The following is a 25,797-nucleotide window of genomic DNA, read 5'->3' on the forward strand; positions in this document are numbered from 1 at the left end:
TTCAAAATACTCATAAGCCCCCCCCTTTTATTTTTTAGCCTTGTAGGGCCACACCCATGGCACACGGAAGTTCCCAGGCTATGTCAGCGTAAGCCACAACCACAGCAATACCAGATCCGAACCTTATCTTTGACCTATACTACAGCTCACAGCAACACTGGATCCGTAACCCACTGAGCGAGGCCAGGGATTGAAACTGCATCCTCATGGATACTAGTCAGGTTCATAACCCGCTGAGCCACAATGGGAACTCCCACATAGGCTTTCTTAAACATCATGTAAGTGTTTCTAAAAGCTGAATATAAGTTATCCAACTGAATCTACGTTACATTAATTTCAAGCAGCAATAGTGGGAAATTAACAGAAAGGGAATTTAAAAAAAAAACAGAAATCATATTTCGCATTTCAAAATAGGGCAGAATTTTTCATGTATTTTTTATCATTCTTTTAAGAGTTAATTACAGTATAGATCTGCTTTTTCTGTATGGATAAAGCATATTATATTTCTAATGTTACTTTAAGCTACCTAAAGTGGTTATACTCTACAGCCTTTCTCTGCTTAAAGTGAAATCTATTTCAAAATCTGGCGCTAACTCTTCCATTATGTGCTAATACAAAATCAAAGTTACTCCCTTAGTAGGCAATTCAGTTTTACAAATGGATTGACTGATAAACATTAAATCTCACATTATTGATTCAAAACCAATTTATTTACCTCAATAGGCTAAGATTATAATCAGAATCCAAACAGCTGAAAGGATAATTAGGTACCCTAATACACTCCCTTTGGCTTAAAAGTGGTTCCAGGCATAGTGCAAGAAAGCAAATGCACAATGGACTTTCAAGAACTCTAACTTCGGGATGTGTGTCCAAATCAGTCCTCATAGATAATTCGTGCACATCATTCTTTTCTTATGCTCCTGTTATCTATCTTATGTTGCCAAGGAGGGATGGGTGATGAAAAGGGGGAACTGATAAACAGAATCAGGTTTTTATCTGATCAGTTCTGTTTTGGCAATTGTATACTTCAACGGCTATTGTTTACTCCAAAGTTAGGAAATAATGATGATCGAGGCAGCTTCATGGCACTGCATTGTATTCACAAACTAGACGTAAAGCTGTAATCTATAGACTTCTACTGTTTTAAAGGGCACTGACATGTTACTAAGCATATAGTGTTTACTGCCTGTGTGAACAGGAACACAACTACATGTTAGTGATCATTACTCTGTGCTTCTTTCTCTCCTGGTCTCTTGAAATAAGGTTCTGATGTTTCATATCCATATTTTATTGCATATTTGTAAGAGTGAGGATGTTAGCACTGGTTAAAATAATAACTTTTACCTCTTGATATTTCTGTCTGCACTTGAAGGCAGAAACGGGAGCATTCTTCTCTTCGATGCTGACATCTGCCGAGATCACCATTAACTGGCATAAAAAGAATAAATATTTGGTTAAAAGGATAACTTAGAATAGTGAAACAAACAGGAGCTTTTTTTGGTTGGAAAACCTGTGTTTCAGACTTTGGTTTCCTGACTTAGCAGCTGGCCAATTTATTGACTCCTTTGAATCTTTATTATTTGTAAATGAGAACAATATCTTGCTTCAGTTGTTAGGATAAACCGAGTCCACCCCAATTATTAAATTATTATTATAGCTATTAGCAATTCTTACTATTGCTATTATTACTATTATATATTATCATAATCTATGATTTGTTGAAAATGTATTTATGGAAATAAATTATTACGTTAGAGGAAGATTTCACCGAGACATAGTCTGTAGATGCAGAAAACTGGGGAAGGAGGAAAACCAGCATCTTAGGGAGCAGAGGCAAGACAGTATTCACAGCATACTTGAAAGACAGATTTAAAAAAATGAAAGAGGAGAACTTTATTGGAATTCCATTACATATACAAATACCCTTCCGACGCGAGATTGTCTCACATGGTCTCCCCTACAGCAATAAGAGTGATTAGAAGTCAGCCTCAAGCCCTGCTCCCTTACAATCTGTTCTCTGCAGAGCAGATAGAGGAATCTTCTAAAAAGCATAAATCAAATCACGTTACGCCCCTCCCTGAAATCATCTAATGGCTTTCCATCACAGCTGAAGAAGCTCCAAGCTCTTCGTCCTGCCTGCGAGGTAGTATGGGACCTAACTCCACCATTCTCACCAGTCTCTAGAAAAGGCTACCTTTGGTTTAGTGCCTCCAACATCAAGCTTAATCCCTCAGGGCCTCTGAATTCTCTGCCTGGACTTTTCCGTACAGACAGTCACATAACCAGTGCATGTGGTCATTCAGATCTCAGCTAAAAGGTCCCCTCTACAGGGGGACTTAGCACTTCCTACACTTCCTGCTGTTTTTCTTTTTCTTTTCCATCCTTTTAGGGCTGCACCCGTAGCATACGAAGGTTTCCAGACTGGGTGGAATTGGAGCTATAGCCACAGGCCTGTGCCACAGCCACAGCCATGTGGGATCCGAGCTGCATCTGCTGCCTACACCGCAGCTCTCGGCAATGCCAGATCCTTAACCCACTGAGCGAGAACAAGAAGCAAACCTGAGTCCTCGTGGATACTAGTCAGAGTCATTTCCACGGAGCCTCAACGGGAACTCCTCCTCCTGTTTTTCATTATTTTTCATGTACTTCTTTATAGCGCATTTGACAGCACTCGATGTTCAGCTTCATGAGAACATGCCTCTGGCTGCCTCCTTTATTACTAGAGCCTCGGGCTCTCGCAGAATGCTTCATCTTGGTAGGTGCTCATAGATAGTTCCTACAAAGAGGAATGAATGAATGAAAGCCAGGAGTGCATAGGGTCTTTCTTGAAACCACATTCCTTTGTCGGGGGAAGGATGCTAATTATGTTGCCGATTCACTTCATGGGTCTGGGAGGATTTTTTTAAGCACAGCAAAGCATTTTACATTTCTATTATTTGTTCCTAATTTGACCCACAAATACAAAGAGGAAATACTAACCATCTCTTTGAGCCAATTATGTGTATTTTACAGTTCTTGGAGCTTCACCAACATTTTTAGATATCCACATCCAGGACATGTGGATCAATTTATAACATATTTTAAAAATCACTGGTCAAATACTAAAGGTATAGATGCGAGGATAGACCATATCATTAAAATAAACAATAACCCCCCCCCAAAAAAACCTTTACATTAAGGACTGCTTTTTCTTTCAGAGAAAGCAACACCGTTAAGCTATTATTTAAAAAAGAAAGGTGTCTCATTACAAAACCTCTAACTCACTTCTTTGGTGACATTAACTGCAAAGAGCTTTATTTCAGCACATGTTACAACACCCTCGACTTCACAAATCTCGTTCCATTTCATAGAAAGGAAGGTTTGAAACCCTGCAGTTATGAAGGAGCAGATACCTCTTGTTTGATTATCTTAACTTGGGGTTACTGTAAGGACTGAAAACATGACATGACAGCATCTTTGTTCTTTCGGCCCAGGACTATTTCATTTAACCGCATAGCTTTGGCACATCATTTCACTGCTTTGAAGCAAGAAGTGCAAGTGAAGCCATTTGGTGGGGGGGGGGACCCTAGAAGTTAACTTGCAGTAATAAAGTGAGGAAGAAATTTTTGGATGATTCTGTCGTTTGGGCCTGTCTACCCTCACATCATCACATTTTCAGGAAGAAGGATTGGCTGAAAGCTGGCTCCCACTAAATCCTTTTTAGTACTTGTTTCACCGAGGGACTGGAAAGTGACAATTCCTATCAAGCAGCTGGTTTTTTCTTCCGCTGCTAGACTCCAGGGAAATCATCTTAAACTGAGAAAAACCACAACTCAATCGTGGGTCTTCCACTTAATTTTTCATACAAATTTAAGGTCAGACCATGGCCTAGCCATCTGTGAGATACTTAGAACACAGAAAAAGGGACACACCAAGCATATACTCTGAAAACGGTCTCCGTGTTACCTGACAATTAAGGAGAATGCTTTAAAGATGCTAGCAGAGATGAAATTGGGTGTATTTTGAAGGCTGTCCTAATTCTTGTAAGAAGTGAGTTTATATTTCCTATGGTTTGTAAAGTTTTGCCAGTAAACAGAATTGGAATGTTTGAATTAATTTTTGCAAAAGCCATACATCTCCTTTTTAAAACATTAACACTTGCAATCAAATACCTTACCTTAGATAATCACAGGTAAAGTCTAGATATTTATAAATTACCTTTGGTAAATAAGACAATAGCAGAGGGAGAATTATGTGTGTTCTGGAATCTGGACTTTCCATTTAAAAGCATGTTTGTTCCTGTTATTTTTGTTTGCTGGAGCACATGATTATTATTTTTGCGTAATTGAATAAAAATGGTCCTTATGTTGTACAATATTTTCCCTCAGGAAACGTTCAGTCCTTGCTTACATTTTTGATGGAACCTTGAAGACTTTTATTTTTTTTTTCAACTTGATAACTCTTGTTCCAGTTACTCATCTGGAGGAAATGCAAAAATGAAACTGCGTTTGTTATGAGTCAGCTCTTCAGCTGCTCTTAAGCCTTATGGTGAACATCTTCTATGAATTGCCCGTGTGATGCCTGATAGAGTCCTGAACTCTATGTTTTTCCGATGGCTAGATTGGCCTTTCAGTAACATTTGCTCATCATCAATAGTCTATGAATGAGGGGGCCTTTCATTGGAAGAAACAGATTGAAAACTTGTGTCTCCTATTTTGTCACATCTGGGTGAAGCTCCCAATGCAATTGTTTTTACTTTCTTTTAATCTCACAAAGAAATGTTAAAACTGAAGGACTGACCCTGTGTTCAAAGTTATTGTCAGAAACAGTGAAGTCATAGGCTTCTGTTTTTAATAATCCCTCACAAAACAGAGAGTATCATTAATCATAAATGACTGCAGATTTTCTAGATCCTGGCATTGCTATGGGGCCTGAGCATTTTTAAGTGTCTTATAAATTTGAGCAGACAACAGCCTCATGACATTGCATAAAAATTTGGCTGTGATGGAAAGATGAAATAACAGTTGAAAGCATTAAAATACTTAGAAACCGAAGATAGTTTTATTGTATTTCAATAAAATATGTCTAATTTTCAACTAGCTTCAGCTTTTATGTTTCACTAACATATCAATCAATCAACAACTATTTATTGAGTGACTACAATATGTTCAGCACCATTAAGCACAGTAGGGAATACAGAGATTTATGAAAAATGTTTTCATTCATGAAACAGTAAATTCAGCCTCGGAGTACAAGACTCTACCCTGAATGTTTTGAAAGTACTTGTGCTTTGTGAAGAGCCAACGATATAATTCCTTTCTTCAAGAAAACTACCTCCAGGAGTTTCTGCTGAGGTGCAGGGGCTTAAGGATCTGGCATTGTCTCTGCAGCAGCTCAGGTGGCTGTTGAGGTGCAGGCTGAATCCTCAACCCAGTACAGTGGGCATTGCCACAGCTATGGCATGGCTTGCAGCTGTAGCTGGGATTCAACCCCTGGCCCAGGAACTTCCTGCACTGTGGGTGCAGCCACTAAATAAATAAATGAAGAAAGAAAGAAAGTCTTAGGAAGATAGTAGAATAAATGAAACATACTGAAGTTCAAAGAAACTCTCCTTTTTCTCCTCTTCTCAGGAAATATTTCGCTGCTTCGGATGGAATCCAACTAGGGTCTTCAACCTGGGAGTCAGGTAAGAAGAGAGAAATTGATAAATGCTATGGTCAGAATGTGTTCCCCCTAAATTCATATATTGAAATTTTAACCTCCAAGGTGACTGTATTAAGAGATAGGACCTTTGGGAGCTGACTAGGTCGTGAGGACAACAGCCTTATGAAGGAGATTAGTGCCCTTTTAAAGGCCATCCCAGGGAGCTTGCTTGCCTTTTCTACCATGTGAAGATAAAGTGAGAAAGTACCAGCTACAGCCAGGAGGAGGGTCCCCACAAGAACACAACCATGATGGTTGCTTGATCATGGAGTCTCCAGCCTCCGGAACTGTGAGAAATAAATTTCTGTTGTTTATAATCTACCCAGTCTGAGGCATTTTTGTAGAGCAGCCTGTACAGACTAAGACAGTAAACTTATATGCTAGAGAAGCATGGACAAGAGGCATACATGTAAAATATGTGTCCTGGGAGAAAGTAAATAGATCAGGTTTACTAAAAGGAGTTTGCGTAGACAAAAATATCCTAGCAAATTTATTTGTACAGTGCTCCTTCTACTCGGTTCGATAATATGCATTAAACACTACATATAAGACATATGACTAGATTCTATAAGGAGTGAAAAATGGAAGAGATACTTGTACGTTCTCGGAGAACATCTAATCAAGCATTGCACGGGTGGGTGGGGAGTCCCTGCTGTGGCACAGTGGATTGAGAATCCAACTGCAGCAGCTCAAGTCACTGTGAAGGTACAGGTTTGATCCCCAGCTCAAGGCAGTGGGTTAAAGGATCTGGCATTGCAGCTGCAGCTCGGATCCAATCTGCGGCCCAGGAACTTCCATATGCCATGGGCCTAGCTCTTAAAAAAACAAAAGGATTGGTGGGGATATACAAAATACTCTGACAAATGTGGGAAAGAATATGAGAACACTGCTATGTATATGTAGGGGAGAAACAAATTATACATAACCTGAGAGGTAATTAAACTCTTAATAAAGATTTCATGTGAGCTAAGTCTTGGAGGGTGTATAGAGAAATTATAAAATTAGTTGTGACGTCATTCTATGCAGAAGGAGTAACTTGGGCACAGGAAGTTGAGAATAGGAAAGGTACATTCATGAAAGAGTATTTATTGACTTTAATTTGAAAATGTGTACATGAAAAGTAGAAGCTTGAAATAGAGCTATATATAGTGGTCTGCCAGCAATTAACAGTCATCTCTCAAACAAAAAGTATGGATATATATTAATATTAATGTACCTGAATTTATAATAAATTTTACTGGGTGTGCTCGCAAAGTGCTTTCATCAGTTTTTGCTACACTCTTGTATCCAAAGCCAAACTCTTCATGCAATTGACAGTGTAGCATAGTTCCAACATGAATACAGGTTGTTACTTTTGCTTATATTAATTAGGAAGATGAAAGCATAATAGTGACAAATATGCTGGATGTTCATTAATTCATCAATGACATAAGCAACTTCTTAGTTCAATCAGAGAGTAGCTTTTGAGTACTGAAAGAATATTTTCTCAATTTGTTAAAATAGTCATGATATGAGGGCTACAAACTTGACAATGTTTAAGTTTCAACTGAACTAGTAACATTTTTTTTTTAACCCCTTTCATTTGTCTAGATCAGGGGTCATTAAAGCACAGTCCCAAATACGGCCCACCTTCTGGTTTGGCAAATAAAGTTTTATCAAAACAAAGCCACACTAGTTTGTTTCCCTGTTATCTTTAGGAGTGTTTCTGCTGCAGTGGCTATGCTTTTCTTAAAGAACCAGAGAATAAATATTTTATGCTCAAGAGCCAACCATCTCTATCAAAACTTTACTCTCCCTTTCAGTGCAGTAGCATAGACAATACATAAAGGAACACACGTGGCTGAATAGTAGTACAAAAACAGACTGGTCCATATCCTATGCTCTGCTGGCCCAGCTCTAGACAACAAACAAAACATTTTGACCCTTGCTTTGTAGCATTTTCCCATTTCCATGGTGTAAATATCCCCACAATGGTGATTTCAATCTACCAAGGTCACATTGTTGAATGCAGAGTTAAGAAGAGATGCAAAGTAGTATATTATTACAAAGTATTTCCACCATCTAGAACAATATACACAAATAACCTCAGGAGCCTAATGGTAAAATACAGTAAAATGATTAAGATCTGATGAGTTTTGAGTATTTATTGCTGTTGTTTCTCATGAGACTTTTAACTAAAAGATCACACAATTTAATTTTTTTTTAGATGGTTGTGTTTGACAACTGGCTAACACAATGGTTGAAAATTTAACATTCATTCTTGGGAGCTGGAATAATCTTTCTCCATTGGCTATAAATATGGAAGGTCTTGAATGTCAAACTCAAGAGATAAAGATGTAATTCCTTAGGCAAGGCAGAGTCTTAGAAGAGTTTTGAAATTGTGAATCACATAGATCATGACTGTGCTATCCCAAAGATTCATCTGGAAACGATGTGAAGGATGAATTAAACTAGGGACAAACAGAAGAGCAGGACTCTAGTTCCTAGGAAGTTCTTAGAGCAGTTTGAAAAATATTAAGCGAAGATAACTAGAGTGGAGGCAGTGGGAATAAAAATGAAGACACTAAGTTATAAGACTAGAGGGAAATAGAAACAATGTATCTTGGCTATTGATTAGATCTGCAAGAAAAGGCAATGGGTGGAGTTCAAGATGACTTCTAATCCGTGTGAGATTGTATTCCATTGATGAAATTGGGATAACCAAATGTTTATGAGCAATTTACTTTAAGAGCACCACGCCTACATACAGGAAAAAAGTAAAAATAACTTTATATAAAGGAAAAGTGGATTACTTTCTAGCACAGCTACTGATCAAAAAGTTTTCATTACTGGTGCCACAACATGAAGTAACTAACTGGAATAAATTTCAGCAAATTATTTAACCTTTCTGGATTATAGTTTTCTCAAATTGTAAAATAAAGATTATAGTAGTATCCCACTAGCAATATCCCAACAGGTTGCAAATTTTATTTTATTTTTTAATTTTTTATTTTTCAGGTCCGCAGCCACGGCGTATGGAAGTTCCCAGGTGAGGGGTCAAATCAGAGCCGCAGCTGCCACGGCAACATGAGATCCAAGCTGTGTCCATGGCCTACACCCACTGTTCAGGGCAACACCGGATCCTTAACCCACTGAGCGAGGCCAGGGATTGAACCTGTGTCCTCATGGATTCCAGTCAGATGCATTTCTGCTGAGCCAGGATGGGAACTCCAGGTTGTAAATTTTAAATGAAAATATTCAAATAAAGCAGCAAGAACAGTGCTTGGCATAAAATAAGTGGTAAATAAAATTTATCAATGTTTTTATTAGGAGAAATAAATATGAATGGAGTATTCGAGGCACAGACTTTGAAATTTTTGCAAGTCTAACATATCTCTATTCTGCATAAACATTGGGTGATTTTTAAATAGAATCATCAAGGAACACTTTTGACTCACTATACTTTGAATTTGGTAAAATCCTTAGAGTAAGGAAAGAAAAATTACTTGAAAAGAAGTATGTAATTTTTACTTAAACATGTGTTCAGAAATTGGGAATCTTGGCTCTTTCCCAGATAATTTAATGAATTGCTTTCTGCCAGAGGAAGTCTATGTATTTTCTACAGTAAACAGTATTTACTTTTTGAAATTCCCATCTTGAACTTCCATCTCTAGGTTGAAAGCATTCAAGCCCATATCACCAGTCCAGACTTCTCTCCTGAATTCTATCAGAAAAACACGTCCAAGTGCCTTCTTCTCCAGCTGGATATCTCACAAGCACCTCAACTCAACAACATGGAGCATCATCTCGCTATCTTCCTCAGCTCATTCTAGGTCCCACCATCTTTTCCTTCTTTACTTACTTGGTCCATCAGTGACCCAAACCAGAAATCTGGAAGTTAGGTACTCCTTCCATCCATTCATCTCTCACATTTGATTACTAGTCAATCCTGCATTGTTTTCTTAAAGTCCCTCATATCTATGGAAGCAGTAGATCCTCCTGAGTCCTGGGACATCCCAGACTTCACTTGGGATCCCGGCTTAAAAACCGATTGGTACCCCCTTACACTCACAAGGCTCCCTAGCTTGACGATCAAATACAGTTAAATGTCTTTCTTTGCCAGTCCTACCTCCCTCACCTTCTCACAGGGGTGGATCCTGAGAGCACTGTCTAACCAAATACACACATGCACACACACATGTCCATCCCAGAGTCTCTGCCTGGAGGAACCCAAGCTCAGGTAATGCACTTGTACTTGTGAGATTGAGTGGTTGAAGAAATAAATTCATTAATGCTGAATGGCATGAGAGTCCCTGTAACCTGTAGCTCAGCATATTTTTCTAAGGTGGTATCAGCTCTTGCCACAGACAAATGTAAAATAAACAGCAATATAACAGAACCAGAAAACACACTTAACAGTTAAAGGATTTTGGCTGGGGAGAGAGTTCCTAAGAGATAAATAAAGGGAATTTAATGTGGAAAAACAAGTTTGTTTCTACAAAGTTATTAAGTTTTAGAAACAAAATCTAACAAAGGTGGTAAAAGAAAGACACTTCAAAAACGTATAAAATTAGTTGTTCCCATTGTGCTTCAGCAGGTTAAGAACCTAACATAGTGTCCGTGTGGGTGTGGGTTTAATCCCGGACCTTGAACAGTGGGTTAAGGAGCCTGTGTTACTGCGAGCTGCAGCAGAGACGGCAGATGAAGTTGGGATCTGGCATTGCCGTGGCTGCGGCATAGGCCTGCAGCTACAGCTCCAAATCGACCCCTAGCCTGAGAACTTCCACATTCTGCAGGTGCAGCCCTAAAGAGGAAAAAAAAAAGAGAGAGAGAGAGAGAGATGCAATGAGGAAAGGCTACATCATAACATAACACATTGTAAGAGAATCTTGGTACTGACTGTGACACCAGACTGAGTCGCACTACTCTCTTGGCTGGCTCCTCATTCTTTTCTCTCATTTCAAATTTCCTCCTCAGAGAAGACTCTTCCGACGACCCAATCAAAAGTAGGTCTTCTGTTATTTTCTATCTCAGGACCCAATTTCTTTTCCTTAATAGCATTTATCACAATGTTTAACTCATTTATTTGACTGCTTTTTCAGTCTGTCATTTCTAAGTGAAGGAAGAACCACTGTCTGGCTGATCATGAACTCTGGGAGCTCTAGGTCTACACTAAGCACAAACCGGAGAACACATGGGTCACAAGAACACAGGAGACCTTCGCAATAAGGTGCTCTGTAATTTCTGCATAAGGATTTTGAATAGCATGTTTAAAATAACTTTTAGAAAGCTGCACTCCTCTAAGTCTTACAGGTCATCACTTTCTATGAATTTCAAAGGTAAGTATTCGGTTAGAGTATGATTGGCATTAAGATGAATCCAAAAATAAAATTACACATTATTAAGGCCTTATAGTTTCGTTAGATCAGGAGATAGATGTATAGAAAACAATCTGAAAATGATAAAGTGATAAACAAACTCCCATGGGCAATTGAATGGCATCCATTCAACCGCTGTTGAGGTAAACTCAAGCGCCAAAACAGTAAGAGCTGTGGTCCTCATTTCCACTCAGCGAGCAAGTGAAAGGTGAGGAATGGCAAGTTCCCACGTGGCTTTAGCCTGGTTTGGCTCTGAAACACAAATAGTGTACTCTTACAAAGAAAATGGTATTGCAGCATTTCTGTTCCCATGGAAAATAAAAAAAAAAAAAAAAAAAAGCAACGATTGTAAAGAGGAAGTTCATTTTCTCCAAGCTTTTAGCTTCACTTTCAAATGGCAAAAATAAAGCCATGCATGTTTTGGATAAATGCTTATGAATATTTCAATTTCCAACAAGTGACAATAAATTTAGATTTTTTTAAAGCTTTTTTCCTTCAAAATTTTTTTTGGTTTTTTTTAAAATATTTTGGCTTTTAAGGGCCACACTCCCAGCATATGGAAATTCCCAGGTGAAGAGTTGAATTGGAGCTGCAGCTGCTGGCCACAGCTACAGCCAAGGCAATGTGGGATCTGAGCCACATCTGTGACCTACACCACAGCTCATGGCAACTCTGGATCCTTAACCCATTGAGGGAGGCCAGGGATTGAATCCACGTCCTCATGTATCCTAGTTGGCTTCATTAACCATTGAGCCATGAAGGGAACTCCCTTAAAAAAGTATTTAAATAAAATAGCTATTTCTTAAGTAAGCTACTGAAATACAGTAGCCATAGAACATAAATTTTGGCTCTCTCTCTTTTGAGCTGCCAAGTTCAATCTTATAAATTATCCAAGTTTTCTAAAGTGTACAATGAAAGGTATTTCCTAAAAGTGTATATAGATTATTACTCAGGTATATTAATAAATGTCTTATTTCTGAATATATCAAGATGACACAGTTCTTCATGAAGGACTACACAGGTACATAAAATAATGTCCCATGGTTATATAAGTGAACTAGAATTAAATTATACACATTTTTAAATTTAAAAATCTTATTTTTCACTAAAGAATTAGTAACTTTTTCCACTACAGTATATATGCTGATGTTTTTTCATGTTTTTAAAGATTTACATAGTTTTCCTTTATATTTTCTTTACTTTTGTTGGTTTAACCAGGTCAAACATAAATATAAAAAATATAAATGTATACAAATATGTTTTCATCTAAAGAAATACATTTGAATGATCAATGGTTTCATATGTCAATCAAAACAGGTAATCTTAAATTTCATGACAACTATATTAATATTGTTCACTGGACTGTCATAGAAAAAGACAACACATGATCAATAACTGTGCCCTGAAAGCGTAGGCGACATCAAAAGAATCTTTCACTACTTAAAAGTCAAGGGTCTTGTTTGCGCTCTCTCTGATGAGGACTGGTATTTTTAAGATAATATTCATCCATCTCTCTTCTAGCATCTGTAAATTTCCTTTCATTAAGATGATTAACAAATATCAAGAATTTCTTTATGGAGCAGGCCAAGGTATCTGCTTTCTGTTCAAGACAGTGAGGTTGATGCCACATACAGAGATATTTTCTTTAGTGTCTACTCTTGTTTCTGTAATTGAAGCCTTTATATCCAAAATTGTTTCACTATTTTACTTTCATTTTCTTCTTTCTACCAGTTTCCCCTCTTTCTCCTGTTGTATGCTTGTCACCTACTGTAACCTGCGCCGCTATTCTGAGTTCTTATATTTCTGGTCTTTTGTTGCATCAGCCATTGCTCTATTAAGATACTTTTGTTGGTAGTGGTGGTATATTGTAATGTTAGCTTATAATTTCCAAATGCTTCATGACAACTTTTTCTTCTAGGGAATTTTATTCTATTAAGTTTTTCTCATATTTATGAAGTTTTAGACCATTAACTTTTTTTGTAACATGTTACTTTTAAAAATTTCAATAAAACATTTATATTTAAGCGAGATGGATTTATCTGGGTAACTATGAGCAGATGATTTTTATATGCAGGTTATCAAGAGGGGTGGGGGGTGCTGCCAAGGTGCGAAGGCCAGAAAAGGGCCAGGACAGCTTCCAAATTTACAATCCTGGATCCTGGTCCCTCTAGGTCTTGCAGGATTCTGTAACTTATTTAAATTCTATGGTTCTTCTAAAATTTCTTACCTCACTGGTTTGTTGGTAAAGAAAAAGTTAAGCCCAGTTCTGTTTATATGATGAACATATAGTGTATGGAAATTCTCATTCTAGCTTTTCTCTGACCTGATTTGACTTTGCTATAAAATTTAGAAAATTGTTAGCTTCTATTTAAACAATGAAAGCAAGTAAATGCTGCAGTGTAAAGAGCCAAAATTTGCCTCAATAATTCTGTGTAATTTTCTTGGCATCAACCTCATTGTTTTGGATAGATACCACTTTTGCTCTTCTCTAAAACAAAAATCTTCAATATTTGTTAATCTTAACAAAAGGGAATTTATGGATGCTGGAAGAAAGATGGATGAATATTATCTTAAAAATATCATTCCTCATCTGGAATCCCCATTTTGGCTCAACGGTTAAGGACACCACATAGTCTCTGTAAGGGTGCAGACTTGATCCCTGGCCTCGCTCACCGGGTTAAGGATCCAGCATTGCTGTGAGCTGCATGCAGCATAGGTCACATATGCAGCTCAGATCCATTGTTGCCGTGGCTGTGGTGTAGGCCCCAGCTACCACTCTAATTTGACCCCAAACCTGGGGATTTCCATGTGCCAAAGGTGCAGCCTAAAGAACAAAAAAATCCTCATCAGAGAAAGCACAAACAAGACCCTTAGCTTTAAGTAATCAAAGATTCTTTTGACATTGAGTATCCTTTCAGGGCATAGTTATCAATCATGTGTTTCTTTTTCTATGACTGTCCAGTGAACCATATTACTACAAAAACAGTATGGAGATTCTTCACAAAACTAAAATAGAATTACATTTGATCCAGCAATCCCACTCCTGGGTGTCTATCCAGAGACAACCATGACTCAAAAAGTTACATTTACTCCAATGTTCACTGCAGCACTCTGTACAAAAGACATAGAAATAACCTAAATGTCCATCAACTGAGGAGTGGATAAAGAAGATGCGGTACATATACACAATGGAATATTACTCAGCCATTAAAAGGAAAGCAATATCAGCATTTGCAGCAACATGGATGGACCTAGAAATTATCTTGCTAAGTGAAGTTAGCCAGACAGTGAAACACCAATATCATATACTATCACTTACATGTGGAATCTAAAAAAAAGGACACCATGAACTTCTTTGCAGAACAGATACTGACTCACAGACTTTGAAAAACGTATGGTTTCCAAAGGAGACTGGATGGGGGATGGGAGGATGTGTCTGGGGTTTAGGACGGAAATGCTATAAAATCTGTTGTGATGATTGTTTTACACCTATAAATGTAAGAAAATTCATTGAGTAATTTTAAAAAAAACACTATTAGTACAATCATGATAAGATTTAAGATTATAAGTTGTTATAATGTACAGGGACTAGCCCCACCTGACAGTAAAATAGCAAATATAATACAAATACTTGATAATTAAATCAAAGCTTTGATGTGACATCAGAGCATGAATAGTAAGGGAAACCAAAAGAATAAAATCGAAAGTCAAAAAGTGGTTTCACCTTACACATTACATTTATTGTATAATGAAAACTGCAGCTTAAATTATGGGCAAACAAACTTTTTAATTCATAGCATTGGGACAACTGAGCAGTCATCTGGAAAAAGATCATTTTTTTTTTTGTCTTTTGTCTCTTTAGGGCCACACCTGCGGCATATGGAGGTTCCCAGGCTAGGGGCTGAATTGGAGCCACAGCCACTGGCCTACACCACAGCCACAGCAACGCCAGATCCAAGCTGCCTCTTGAGAGCCACACCACAGTTCATGGTAGTGCCAGATCCTTAAGCCACTGAACAAGGCCAGGGGTCGAACCTACATCCTCATGGATGCTAGTCAGATTTGTGAAAAAAGATAAATTTTGATCAATTCCACACACTACATGGTGTTAAAAATGAAGTAAGAGTTCTCAAAGGAATTGTAGGTGAACTTGTTTATACTCTTGGAGTGGGGAAGAATTTAACATGATCAATGTTCCATTTATCAGAACAATATAACTATTACTCAAAACATAGGGGTGTAAAACATTCATTTATTGTACTCCTGGCCTCTGCGTGTAAGAAATGCAGATAGGGCACAGCAGAAGAAGTCTTATGAGGTCTAGAGCCTAGGCTCAAAGACTGGAGTCTGGTGCTGGGGTCTTTCAAAGGCTTCTTTACTCTCCTGTGTGAGGTTGAGGCCAACTGTTACCCAGAGGCCTCAGTTCCTTATCCTGGGCCTTTCACATGGTAATTTGAGCTTCCTCAGAGCATAACGTCCGTCTTCCATGGAGCCAGCCTTCCAGAAAGAATGGTTCGAGTGGGAGCTCTATCTTTTTAAGACTTGGCCTTGAATGGCACTGAGTATCACCTCTACCATCAAGGCAGCTGAAAGACCCATCAAGATTTAAAGGGAGGAAAGAGATTCTACTTCTTAGATGTAGGAATATCAGGAGCTGAACTATGTTGCCCCCCAAATTCACTAACCCCCAGTATGTAAGAACATGACTCTGTTTGGAGATATGGCTTTTAAAGAGGTAATTAGGGTTAAATGAGGTCCTTAGGGTGGGCACTTAACCAGTATAGAGGAGGCGATTAGAGGAGTTCCCGGCTGTGGCACAGCAGAAATGAAAATGACTAGTAAACATGAGGATGCAGGTTTGATCCCTGGCCTTGCTCAGTGGCTCAGAGATGCAGCGTTGCCAGGAGCTATGGTGTAGGTCACAGATGTAGCTTGTATCCCACATTGCTGTAGCTGTGATGTAGGCCAGTAGTTGTAGTTCCTATTCAACCCCTGGCCTGGGAACCTCCATATGCCATGGGTGCAGCCCTAAAAAGTAAATAAATACATAAATAAGAAGAGGAGATTAGGACAAACATCGTGCAAGACAGAGGAAGAAGACAGCCATCTGCAAGCCAAGGAGAGAGGTCTTGGAAGAGATCCACCCTGACACTTTCATCTATACTTCTAGCCTCAGAATTGTGAGACAGTCAGTTTCTGTTGTTTAAGCCACCAAGTCTGTGGTACTTGGTTATAGCAGCCCCAGCAAACTAATTCAGTTATGTTGTAAGGAGAGTGTGGGGGGTAGGAGATCTTGTGGTCTTCCAGAACCAAAGTTCCGAAAAAAACACAATAAAAACAAACAAACAATGACAGAAAGAAAAAGGAGAGGGAGAAAGAGAATGAATTAAAGAGAAAGAAGAAAGAGAAAGAGGGAAAGAAGCAAAGACTAATTCAACATTTGAGTACATCGAGAATTTCTGTATGGTAAAAAATTATCAGAAGCAAAATCAGGAGATAAATGGCAAGCAGAGAGAAGAGGAATTCATATTACACACAAAGGGCTCATCTAATACCTCATTAATAATAAAGCTTGGAAAGAAAATAGACAAAGGATGTAAATTCACATTTCTCAGAAAAATTAGCACAAATGACCCTTAAACATATTAAATAATGTTCCACCTCAATTATAGGAAGAAAACATGTAAATCATTTTCCAACAATAACTTTAGCAAAATTCAAATGTAAAAACACATTCTGTTGTCAAGGCACAGTGAAACAGGCAATGAAAGAGGAGAATGTGATTTCTATGAAAAGCAAGTTGGTAATTTCTAATAGCTACAAATGTATTCACTCTTTGACTTACTAGTCTTAGGAATTTATCCTACAGATATAGTGGCACATTTATGAAATGACACACATACAAAAAATGCCACAATGAATTAACTTGTAACAGAGTAAGTTTTAAAACAATGTATTTATCCAAATTTAGGGAACTGATGAATAAGCCACTACATGACACTCATTGGAACATAATACAGTTATGACAAAGATTAAAGAAGTTCCTTATATACTAAACTGGAAAGAAGTCCATGATATACTTTAAGTGAAGAAAAATAAGTACAGAACAATATAATATATTGTATTTTTTAAGAAAAAGAATAAAATATTTATCTGTATTTTAATTTTGTAAAAAAGTAGCTAATCACTGAGAGCAATGGATAAGAACAGGATGGAAGAGAAAAATTTAGTTTTTTCATTGTTCTGATTTTGAGCCAAATTAATTATTTATTCAAAAAATTAAACTAAATGGGGTTCCCTGGTGGCTCAGCAGATTAAGGCTCTGGCATTGTCACTGCTGTGGCTTGGGTTGCTGGCGTGGCTTGGGTTTGATCCCTGGCCTGAGAACTTCCACATGCCACAGGTGCAGCCAAAAAATAAAATAAAATAAGCTAAATTTTAAGAAAAACAAGAAAAAGAACCCTAAGAATTTCCTACTATGAAAGCAAGTAGGAAGAAAAGTATGTTCTGTGGGCAAGTATGGAAGAAACTGGCTTAAATTTAGGAGTTCTTCACTTCCACATCTTTCCAAAGAATTTTGTATGCTAGTTATCACGGTTACTAACCAATAGGTAGTTAATATTTGATAGCATTTGCCATTTACTTCCTTATTTTGTTTATTTTTAAAAGTGCCTATTAGTATCTTAAGTAGCAAAGCTTGAGAAATCCTATTCTATATATTAAAGTGTTATGTTAATAAAATTTTCAACCAGGCAGAAACCTTGGAACACTGAACTGTTGTGTTTATTTACTTAAATTGAAGGTTAAGTATCATGGTCTTCACAGATCTTTTCTTTTAAAGGGTAGGTAAAGAGGTAACACAGGGGTACAAAGAAGGTAGGATCCACTTTTGGTTAAGGTGATTAGAAAAAGCACCTCTTGGTAGGAGTGTGAATCAGCCCTTGAACTAGTGTAATGAATGGACTGGTGTAATTAACCAAGATTTTGAAAATGTCATTCGAAGCAAAACTACGGCAACTCTGAGATGCACAGTTCAGACGTAGCTAAGAGGACAGTCACAAAACGGGTATCTCTCTGGGATCTTAAAAGCAATCTGTTGGTCATTTTTTTTTTCTTTTTCTTCTTGAACCAGTACCACACTGCCTTATTTTCTATAGATTCATAGTAAGTTCTGACATTTGCTCTGACAAACCCTTGTTTCCTGGTCATCCTTAGAGGTTTCCTAGCAGATTTTGGCCATTTTATCAAACTCCTTGAAATTTTTTTTCCAATTATTCAGTGGAGAAACTTTTAGTTAAAGATTTATCTAGGACTCACATAATACTTTTTAAGGGCCTGTCTTCAGGAATCATCAATATGCCATGGAGTTCGGCCTGTGCAAAGAGTCATGGGCTTTTCCACCTTCCAGATTTTCTACCCAGGTGAAATTGGGTGAGGGGATCTTTAAACTTTCTGAACCTTTGCCTCTTCATTTATAAAATATGTGTAGTAGTACTTACCCCATCAAGTTGCTCTGTGGATTAAAAGGTATATAAGCACTAAATTTATATACCTAAATGGAAGTTTTGGCTATTTTTGTGTATATATCCAATCTATTAAAGCATTGTGGGAAGATAATATGAAGACATAAACAAGGCAATTCAGAAACACATAATTTAGTAAAGGACCAAAGCAGAGATAAGGACAGACTTAAATTCTAACATACAACTGAATGATGTTAAAAATTTAGATGATTTCAGAAGACGCAGTAATTATTTCTCATTTGAATAATACACAAAATGAGTAATACAACTTCAAATTCATATTTATAATTAAGGTAGTTATGCATAAATTCTTATTCATTTAGAAATAAATGTCCCTGGCCTCTGAAACCATGGACTACTGACTCTTCAGTCTTAGGCAGTAATTCACCAAAGAAAAACATACAATTCTGCTTTCAGAAAACCCTAATTAATTGTCAAGCCCAATCAAATCCATCATTTGGTCAATTTTCAGAGTTGTTTCTCTGAGTATATCGTTATGGTCATGTCTAAATTTGAAGTGAAATAAATAAACTGGCAATTTTTCCCAGAATGATTTAAGATTTGATGCTTGGACTGATTTAATTAATGAATCCCTTGGCACAGCCGGAATATATCCAAAAAAGAAGAAGACATTATTATTCTTGAATCCCAGTTTTTTGTTGTTGTTGTTTTTCAAAATAGTTCATCACAGCTGCAATGGTCCCATCACTTTTGTTTTTTTCCAAAGATTGACAGTCAATTGTCTGCTAACTAACCAGAAAAAAAACATGGATTGTTGGATTTAACTTTTATCTAATGGGAGAGTCCACTGTGGCGTCCTGGGCACTCTGGCAAAGAGGATGGTGTCAAACATTTGCCTGTCGTTTAATGCTGAGCTTAATAGTCCTAAAGTCTTGATTTCCCCATCAGCGTTAGAGAAGGTCTCACATGGATTCCTAATTCTCTAAGAAAACAGTTCAAAGTGGCTTCTCATTGGCCTCATGCGATGGTAAAAGATTAGCCAGAGGAGGTTGATTTGGGCAGACGAATGTTCAATTAGACCTGGAAACTTCTTGCAACAATCCATGTCAAATCTTCGTCTAAATGGAGTATGGAGTTTAAACTCAAAAGACGTTATTTTCAATATTCAAGCTCACTCCTGTCCCTGCTCATCCATGCTCACGAAAGTTTTGCTACTTGCATATTTTAAATAGACACAGAGTAATATCAACATTTACTCATTTTTTTCTCATCTGTTCAGGACTCTTATTTAGTCACTATAACATGATGAACGTGAAATTTTAGGCCTTATATTACATCATAGTTCTAAATAAATCAACATCCATTCATTATTTTGTTAAACCAAGATTTACCTTTTAGCTCTATGCCAAGCACTGGAAATAGAAAGATCCATAAGACATTCCTGTTCCCCTTACAAATATTAGTCAAGAAGAGAAATATACAAACAAGTTGAGTAGAATGTGGGATAGATTAAAAATAAGCTTGTAGGATCATTCAAGTGGCAGAGCAAAGCATCATTGAAGATCGGGGTTGACTGTAGGCAAGAGAGCATCGAAGAGCCTTTAGGTCAATACTCCCAGGAGAATAGTAAGAACTCCCAGAAGGCAAGCAGTGAATTAGGAGCTGCCTCCCAAAAGTAACAATGATGGATATAATTATGAGAATAAAAGCAATCTTCAGTGATCACTCTTTGCCAGACAACATTCTACAAACTTTATACAAAGCATGCGCAGAACAACCCCAAAGTGTTCATTTAATTTTTATCTCCATTTTACAAATGCAGAAAGTAAGGCACTGAGCACTCAAGTATCTTCCCCAAAGTCAGGCCAGTAATAGGTAGAGGCCCTGGGAGCTGAAATTCAAGCTTAAGAACTCTATAGAGTCTGCTTTCATAACTAGGAAACCATAGGAACTAAAGAATAACGTGAATCCTAAATTTTACTCTTAGATGACTGCATGGACAACCTGCTAGTATTGAGGAGAAGAAGCATGATGGAAGTGGAAGGAAGAGATGATATTAAATTTACTTCTTGTTGAATTTGGGGGTCTTGTGGTGATTAAAACAGAGTAGGCTGCTTTTAGAAATAGGAATCTGGAATTGGAGAGGTATGAAAATGAGATAGATATTTGAGGGTCTTGTACTGAAGTCATAAGCTCAGCCAAGAGTGAGTTGAGTCAGCAAAAGTCCCAGAATGGAGGTATGGATTAAATCAATATTGTGTAGACAGAGGAAGGTGAATATGCCCCAAAGGCCTACAAGCCTGAAGAGCAAAGAAGAGCCTAGAAACAATGCCAGAGACAGCGACGGTTTACTAGTGAGAGGATCTTACAAGTCTGAGGCAGAGGTCTGGAGCAACACCCCGCTGTGCAAGGCAGGCGGCAGGCAGGGCTGGAGAGAAGAGGCTACCATTTATAGGGCGAATTCATGTTAGGTTGATTGGTCAGGTACCAGAGAAACCAGCAGCAGGGGGAGGGGCAAACACCTAAGCAGTTACTGATTAAGTCCTATAATTACGAGGATTAGAGAGTCATGTGAGCCACTGGGGGCGCAGGGGATGTCAGCGAACAAGAGAATAGCCATCTTAAATGGCCCGACCATACAGTGAACAAGCAGAGAATTCTAAATCAAAGTGGTCAGAGAAGAGACTTCAAATGATAGGGGAGCAGAGGAGGGAGGAGATGCACAGGAGTGTGAAAATCAAGCACAGATCAGGTAAAATACTTCAATATAGTATTTAAGAAGTTTTAATAAGGGCCGTTTCAGGGAAAAGAGGAGGTGCAAATTCAAATTTTAGTTAGCTAAACAGTACTCCTAAACGTCTGAATAAGTAACTACGTGCTTAAAATGGCAGAGGTGGCAGGCTAATTACTTTACATGGTGACAAAGAAGTGCAAAAAACGGGTAGAGTAAATTAAATGATCTGTTCAGTGCTCTACTTCAAGTACACAATGCTCTTGGACTTATCTTTGCTGCTTCTCGCAGGACTTTTGCACCTGTCCTGAATCAAATTAAGCACCTATGTTAAATTATGGAAAGCGGTTATACAATCAGAAGCAGTGATGCTATGAAAAACAAAACAAAATTAATGTTAAATTCATGAAAGGAACTACAAGGATAAGGTCAAGCAAGTGAGTTATGCAATCATTTAAAAATGCTGAAATTATTCAAACCAGATTATTTACCTCTCTATAGGCTCCATAAGGAATCACTGAATGTTTGAAACAGGTGGAAATGGCAGAAATAAGGAAATCAAGGCCTTTAGAGCTTGGCTAATCTGCCAAAAATCACACAGCTTTTACTGGTAGAATATAATTGTCTCCTGGCTGCAATGTCAGTGTTTTTTGTCTTCTTTACAAACTTTGTAGTCTAAATAATTTGAACTTGTACCTGAAAACTTTTAAATATCTTAATAAGTCTACTACATTAAGTATTTATACATAGATTGATAAATAACTTGACGCATTTGATTGTGTGTATAACTAAATATATTAGTGAATATGTTACAATTCTTTCATTATTATTCTTGCATCTAGTGAATAAACCAATCTGTTAATTAATAAAAAGATTAACTCTCATAGAGGATGTCTGTTTCCAAGGAGTGTTTAAAAAGATAAATCCTCCTTAGTGGCCACCATTAGTTTCTTGACATTTCGGCATAGTGATTATGCTCTATAAAGAGCCGAGGAAAACCCACAAAAGAAGAATGTTCACAAGGACAGGAAATTCTCCTCCTTAGCAATGTAAATATGTCTATGTATAGACTTTACATTCCTTCATAATACATGATCCAAGAGTGCTTCTAAATTCTCTTTAAAAAAAAAAAACTGTATCTTAAATTTAGGGAAACTGGGTTATTTTATTCTAACATTGCTTCCAAAGAAAGGAACCAAAGGGAAAGAATCCAAAACTTAAAATGTTTAAGTTTTTTAAAAGCGATACCACCTTATCTCTATAACATAGTCTGTGACTACATCTGACTATGCTAGTGAGTCCAAAGAAATAAGCAGATATTTTTGTTCTGTGCACTTGTTTGTATTTCAGTTAAAAGCTTCTCTATTAAAATAGGAATATGCAGGAACCATTGCAATCTCTTATAGGAGCAAAATTTCTCACCCCAAAATGTGTCTCTTTGGCATGAGGATGAATTTAGGTTGGTTATTTTCAAGAATCAGAAGACTCTGAAAGTCTTTCTCCTTACCTTCCACTTCACTGACAAAAAGAATTGAGATAAAGAGCCTGTTCCTGAAACAGCACCACCACCACAGACATCCGCAAGGACTCCGAGGTAGGTGTGATGGGGAAACTCAGCAGGGCCTCGAGGTCGGAGCTCATCGGCTCAGCTTGGCCAGGCAAACATTTGGTTGCCAAACATTTGCGTTTCCATCTCAATGTGCATTGCCCTCTCCCTCTCTGAAGTCCCAAACCTCTGGTCCGAAGATCTTCTTTGGTCTTCTTTAGCTAAAAATGGTACTTAAGCTAAGAGCTTTGGCCATTTTGGTGAGTTACTCAGTTTTCCTGAGTCTCTCCCATGAGTACATGTCAGTAAACTTTCTTCAGTTTTCTCCTGTTAACATGCTCATGTCAATTCAATTCTGAGACCAGCCAAAAGAACCTAGAAGGGTAGAGGAAAATTTCTGCCTCCCTAACATTATGACCAAAGTTTGTATGTTAAGTCTTCTTAATAACATGAACTAAAATTGCAAGGTTTTTCATTTCTTAAACGCAAGAGAAAATTTTGACATAAAGAAAAAAAAAGGAAAAGGTGTGGAGAAAAGGGAACCCTCCTGCACTGTTGCTGGGGATGTAAATTGCTACAACCACTATGGAAAACAGTATGGAGGTAACTTAAAAAACTATACAAAGAACTACCATATGACCCAGCAATCCCACTCTTGGGCATCTATCCAGACAAAACTTTCCTTGAAAAAGACACATGCACCCATATGTTCATTGCAGCACTATTCACAATAACCAAGACATGGAAACAACCTAAATGTTCATTGACAGATGATTGGATTAAGAAGATGTGGTATACTTACACAATGGAATACTACTCAGCCATCAAAAAGAACAAAATAACGCCATTTGCAGCAACACAGATGGAACTAGAGACTCTCATTCCAAGTGAAGTCAGAAAGAGAAAGACAAATACCATAGGATATTACATATCTGAAATCTAATATATGGCACAAATGAACCTTTCTACAGAAAAGAAAATTATGGATATGGAGAATAGACTTGTGCTTGCCAAGGGGGAGGGGGAGAGAGTGGGGTGTATTGGGAATTTGGGGTTATTGGATGTAAACTATTCCCTTTGGAATGGATAAGCAATGAGATCCTGCTGTATGGCACTGGGAACTATGTCTACTCACTTATGACGGAGCATGATAATGTGAGAAAATAGAATGTACCCGTGTATGTGTAACTGGGTCACCCTGCTGTACAGTAGAAAATTGACAGAACACTGTAAACCAGCTATAATGGAAAAAATAAAAATCTTTCTAAATGAAAAAAAAAAGAAAAGATTAAGAACACACACAAACTATGGATAAGCACATTAGCAGTTTTGCCACTGAAACAAAGGCATTTTATTTAGGTAAAGAAAATGGCCTTTTTTTGGTTCGGATATACTCACTGTTGCTCATTAAAATCTCTTCGATTGACAATAAGCTCAGAACAAGTAGACACAAATCACTTTAGAGGATTAGGGTTAGCAGTTAGTAAAATTAATTGTCAGGAATGACTTGGGAGGGATCCGAAAAAGAAGAAAACCTACATTAAGATCAATTATAAAAATGGCCAAGTAGGTAAAATTTACAAAGGTCAGGACTCTGGCTTATCACAAACAAGAATCTGTATTGGAATTTGGGAGTTAGAATTTCTCAGTGAACTCATAATTTCAAAATGCCAAGTGGACAATGTTGCTATGAAATAACTTCCTCTAGAGAAGGGACTGTGCATTACAATGTCTTTTTTCCAACCATTACTTTCACCTATTTCCATCCAGCAAGCACTCAATAACTGTTGAATAAGCAGTGAAGTCTCTCCTTGGGATCAACTGTTGCCCTAGAAATGTTTTGTTTTTCCTTTAGGACCTTCTCATTTTTTCCTGAGGCATATGTATTCCTGATAATCATTTAAGCAACACTAAGGATGTATAAAATAGATGATTAACAAGAACTTACTATATAGCACAGGAAAATCGACTCAGTAGATTTTTAATGACCCATATGAGAAAAAGGAATCGATAAACTTATATGTAGGACTGGTTCACTCTGCTGTACACCTGAAACTAATACATTGTAAATCACCTATACTCCAATAAAATTAAATTAAAAAAACAATAAATTTAAAAATGCAAAAATAAGAAAGTGAAAAAAAAAATAGCACCGAGGATTGCAATTACTAGAGAAATGCAGGTCTACTATTATTTACCCAAGGCAGTGCAGGGGAGATATTCCAGGGAGTTTATTTTCATCCACACGTTTTCATTACCTTGTCTTTCAAATCATAGGAGTAAGAAGAGGTTAACCAGAAGAAAGGAAAATATTGCTGTATACAAGGTATATAGGCCTGACATATGTAAACGGACCGACCAAGTGCAATCAGTTGGAGACCTTGGTGCCAACCTAGCAGGACTATTCCCTAGAACAAAGTCCTAGACTTTTCCAGATATTTCTCAGGAGCCCTCAGAATCCCTTTTTTTTTCCTCTCGTCGTCTTGGCCTCTCTTCTCAAACTCCCATCTCCCCATTTCCAGTACCTAAGATATCATAGCTCCTACCCACTCACCTCACTCCACCCCCAGAGAGAACCAGTATTTTCTTTCCACTGGGAACATCTACTGTGTAAGTAAGTACCGCCTTTTTTAATAGAAAAGAGGTTTACTTACCAAATACATTGTGACTCTATCTCCATGTGAAACAAACCATATAAAGTGAATTATCAGCTAAAAATTCTTCTCTGAGGTAATTTGAAACCAAAGTCAGATTTGGCTGAAGTGCAGGCGCTCTAGTTTGCTTTAACCTAAAAATATGTAGTAGTTGAATTCCACAGAAGGGATTTGGCAAGGCAGTAATACGTTTCTAACCAGGGCCTAATTTCTTGCTATTACCAGTGGTTTCTGGTCAAAGTATTACAGTCAGCACATTGTAAAAGACATGTGGGGGAGTTGCCTCCTTCGTGCCAAAACTGAAATTGAAATTTCATTCTTGGTCGCCTATCTGCATCCATCT

The 25,797-nt window shown here is 37.6% G+C and overlaps 1 long non-coding RNA gene across 1 annotated transcript; it reads right to left on the reverse strand.

Moving 5' to 3' along the window:
- LOC110260862 lies at positions 2,570-25,650 on the reverse strand. The gene is made up of 3 exons (XR_002344383.1): positions 25,455-25,650; positions 5,571-5,654; positions 2,570-2,776 (listed from the first exon to the last, which is right to left on the reverse strand). It is a non-coding gene; the product is annotated as an uncharacterized LOC110260862 (long non-coding RNA).

Source organism: Sus scrofa, chromosome 5, assembly GCF_000003025.6.
Source record: "Sus scrofa isolate TJ Tabasco breed Duroc chromosome 5, Sscrofa11.1, whole genome shotgun sequence".
NCBI classification, from domain to species: Eukaryota; Metazoa; Chordata; class Mammalia; order Artiodactyla; family Suidae; genus Sus; species Sus scrofa.